Source organism: Triticum dicoccoides, chromosome 2B (genome assembly GCF_002162155.2).
Source record: "Triticum dicoccoides isolate Atlit2015 ecotype Zavitan chromosome 2B, WEW_v2.0, whole genome shotgun sequence".
NCBI classification, from domain to species: domain Eukaryota; kingdom Viridiplantae; phylum Streptophyta; class Magnoliopsida; order Poales; family Poaceae; genus Triticum; species Triticum dicoccoides.
The window spans coordinates 443,640,295-443,644,896 of record NC_041383.1 but is presented as its reverse complement, the minus strand read 5'-3'; positions in this window follow the sequence as shown (position 1 = coordinate 443,644,896).

The following is a 4,602-nucleotide window of genomic DNA, read 5'->3' as shown; positions in this document are numbered from 1 at the left end:
GAAGGTGAGGCACGGGGAGGCGGTGGGGTGGGTCACCGGTGATGGCGATGGATGTGGCCACGAAGGCTGTTGTGGGAGGTTTCTGCGGTGATGGGAGGTTGGCCGGCGGCACGGTGGAAGCAGGGGGCGATGCTCCGATGGGAGCAGTGGGAGGTGAGCCGGTGGCACGGTGGAAGCAGCGGGGAGGTGGGCGGGCGGCGTGGTGGAAGAAGGGGGCGGTGCTCCGGTGGAGGAGCAGGGAGGCAGACCGGTGGCACGGTGGAAGAAGAGGGGCGGCTCCGGCGGCGGGTAGAAGTAGGGGGCGAGTCGACAGCACATGAAAGCAGGGAGGCAGGGGTCGGCGTTGATTTGCCAGCGAGGAAGAATATGGCGGAGGTGGATCCCTACAGCCATCAAGGCGCCGCGGGCTCCCTCGCTCCGGCTGACACCGTCACTCGCTCACCCACGACGGCTGCCTCCAGCGGAAGGAGGTGGGTAGGTTCAGGGTGGGCGGGGGACTTTCTACGGCATCGCTCCCTTATAGGGCCGAGGGGTAACATAATAATATATATATATATATGTATGTATGTATGTATGTATGTATGTATGTATATAGGCACGCCGGAGGCTCAGCGTTCCTTTGCTAGGGTTTGCTATATTCACAGTCTCTCACCCTCTTCACCAGATCTAAACAAGATTTGCGTTGGCCTCTTGTCTCTCTCTCCCCCCTCACAGTTGGGGAAGGAGGCATCTGGATCCCGTCGGACCAGGAAGGGGAGGAGGTGCAGCTCAGCGAGGGAGGCAATCCACTGCCGGCTGTGATGTTCTCTTTCACCCAACACCTGTGCGGGAGGGCCACCGACCCCTTCTTCTTCGCTATCGTACGTAGTGTGGGAAGATCCGGCTTCCTGCCGCATGCCTTGCCACATTCTTATGACCCTAAGGTATAAGTTTCTTTGAAACCATCATTGCTCTAGCTGCATGCGGATCTTTTTCGATTCTGTAGTCGAATCTAGGTCTTGGTTCAAAGAGGAAAGAAGGGTGCGGTGGGGTGGAGCTTCAATCTATGACGTGGTTCAATGAGGAAAGGAGGGGGGGAAAGTATTATAGACTGGCTATCCAGCCGCTTTGTTGGTCGAAAAGGGAAAAGGGGGTAACCAAGTACACACACCTGTAAGGAACCGATCTCTTTGTTGAAAAGGGAAAGAAACCGGGGGGTCGGGTAGTTTGTGCAGGACTAGATTTGCTGCCCTCACATAGGAAAAAGGTTCAAAGAGAACAAATATGGGACCAACGCAGATATGTTGCTTGCCTACATACTCTACATCACCCATTTATACATGTGGACGCACATGGTGCTGGCATGTCCCATGTCGCATGTCCCATACAACTATTTTGCTGTTATTAATCTAAGAATGCTGCTGGAAAATTGAAGCAATGCCACTGTTAAAAGTAAATTACATTTTTCAACGATGTTGTTTTAAGAGAATGTCTCTCTTAATATGAATCAATGCAACCATTTTAGAAATGCTAATATCCTACTTTATTTTCCATCAAGATAAGTTAGATGCTTCTTTTTGTCGCTGTTTGTTTCATCCTCCTTTATCAGCCAGTAATTGTTTCCTTTTTTCCTCTATTAAAACATGGATATCTATTCAACTTGTTGCAATAGCAAACGTAAATGTCATACCGGCGACTTTGCTTGATTTCGGTGCAACTGCACAAAACGAGATTGGATTTCCTATTCGTGTTGGCAGGTTCGTAGGTGATCTTGTGTGCGTCATGACAGGTTGGTACTTTCCTTCATCCACATGATCGTGCATTATGTTTTGAGATGTTGTGCTACTTGTATTGGTACAGTTTTAAATAAATGTTCAATTGAAGCTATTGTATTGCTCTCTTTTCCCATTAAGTAGTGAACAAAAATGGTACCAACCCAGACATGATGCTTGTTGCTTTGTTACAACAAACTCTGCATCACCCCCTTTATAAGTATATGGAAGCACATGGTGTTGTTGCGCCCACTCTCCCTAGAACTGTTTATGCTTTTTGTTAATCTAATGCCGCAGGTAAAATTAAGCAATGCCACTCTCAGAATTAACTACTTAATCTTAGTTCAAAACTGCAACACTTGTCAGGGATTGGTGGAATTACCATTTTTCTGGCCGCATGTTTCGTCCTCCTTTATTTGCCAGTAACTGATTCCTTTTTTGCCTCTGTTAAAACAGGGATATCTATTCAACTTGTTGCTATTGCGACATTTTGCTTCACTACGTGAAACACTTATGTTTTAAGCAATGTTCAAGAAATCATTAACTGGTACCTGCTTGGTTGATTTAGGAGTAGCGATTAATCAGTGAATCGTCCTATTAACTGGATTAATCGGTTGACCATTAATCGTTAGATTGAATAGGAACTTGCTAACATATATCTAGATTTTGTATGTATTGTACCATACTCTCATGCTCCCAGGTATGTAGTATACCAAAAAATGTTGCCATACACATATGCAAAGCATAGAAAGGAGGTAAAATTATTAATCATAGATATTACAAAGTGGGATGGGGTTGGAACGGGTAACAAGCCAAAAAATTGGGCTTTGTTTGCCCACATGTTAATTGCCAACATGGATTAATCGGCCTAACAATTGATTAATCAGTATAACTAGCCAATTAATCAGCCTAACAAGTTAACGCGATGAATAGGTGCTATTCGATTCGGCCACGCTATGAGTAGCGATTAACTGGCCTGTTAACTGATTAATCGGGTGAATTCTTGACCAGTGGTTTTAAGAGTATTTTGTGTAGTTCAACTTGAATGTCACACCGGTGACTTTGCATAATTTTGTTGGAACTGCACAAAAGGAGATCGGATTTTCATATATGTGTTGGGATTTATTTCAAGTCCTCCTCACGAGCTGTTTCAAATCTTGGTCAAGAAAGGTAAGTGCCAACTTTCATCCACATGATGCTGCAGTGTGCTTTGAGATGTTGTGCTACTTGTATTGGTACTATTTTGGATAAATGTTGAATTGAAGCTACTGAACTGCTATCTTTTACCATTAAGTGAGCAAAATTTGTTCCAACCCAGACATGATGCTTGTTTCTTTGTTACAAAAAAACTTTGCATCACCCCCTTTATAAGTTGATGGAAGCACATGTTGTTGTTGCGCCCACTCCCTGAAACTGTTTATGCTTTTTGTTAATCCAATGCCGCTGGTAAAATTAAGCAATGCCACTATCAGAATTAATTAACTACTGAATCTTAGTTCAAAATTGCAACACTTGTTAGGGATCGGCGGGATTACCATTTTTGTAGCTGCATGTTTCATCCTCCTTTATTGGCCAGTAATTGATTCCTTTTTTGCCTCTGTTAAAATGAATCAGTCGCATTGTTTTAGGAATTGTATTATCCTGCTTTGTAGTTCTTTCTACATGTTTAACCAAGGTATTATTAAGATAATGTATCTGTTAAAATGAATCAGTCGCATTGTTTTAGGAATGATACTTTTCTGCTTTGTCGTTCTTTATACATGTTGAAACAAGGCATTGTTAAGATAATGTCTCAGTTAATATGAATGAATCACACTGATGGATAATTGCTACTCTCGTGCTTTGTTTCCCATTAAGATAAGGTAGATCAGTAGATGTTTTTCTTCTGGGAGTACAACTCATCAACCATTATTTCTCAGTAGTTGTTTCCCTTATACCTATTGTTGCTTACAGGGATATCAAAATTAAAGCTCGGTTTTATTCTGACTTTGATTTTAGTTGAACTGCACAAAAGGAGCCGATGCATCTAAGGCAAACTGCTGCATTACTGGGTCCAGTTGGTCTTACCACTTTGCAGAAAGAAGCAGTCACTGTTTGCAGTACATTACAGAAGGAATGATCGAGAAGCTTTACAGAGTATTAGTAAACGCTGGTAACATGACTAGTCTGCAGAGAGCATAGGAAACTCTACAACACGTGGAGTGCACTATGAAAAAGTGCCCAAACAAGTACAAGAAGCCATGACAGGACTCCAAGTCTGTCAATGTCATTCTAAGCAACAATGATGGGGTATCTAGGTATGGTAATCTGTTTACCGTACTTTCAGTTTGTTAGTCCACCGATCGGTGGGTTGACACTGGGGCCAATATTCATGTGTGTGTTGATATGTCTTTGTTTTTTGCAGCATATAAATGAAGGAAATATGCCCTAGGGGCAATAATAAAGTTATTATTTATTTCCTTATTTCATGATAAATGTTTATTATTCATGCTAGAATTGTATTAACCGGAAACATAATACATGTGTGCATACATAGACAAACATAGTGTAACTAGTATGCCTCTACTTGACTAGCACATTAATCAAAGATGGTTAAGTTTCCTAACCATAGACATGAGTTGTCATTTGATTAACGGGATCACATCATTAGGAGAATGATGTGATTGACTTGAACCATTCCGTTAGCTTAGCACTTGATTGTTTAGTATGTTGCTATTGCTTTCTTCATGACTTATACATGTCCCTATGACTATGAGATTATGCAACTCCCGTTTACCGGAGGAACACTTTGTGTGCTACCAAACGTCACATCGTAACTGGGTGATTATAAAGGTGCTCTATAGGTGTCTCT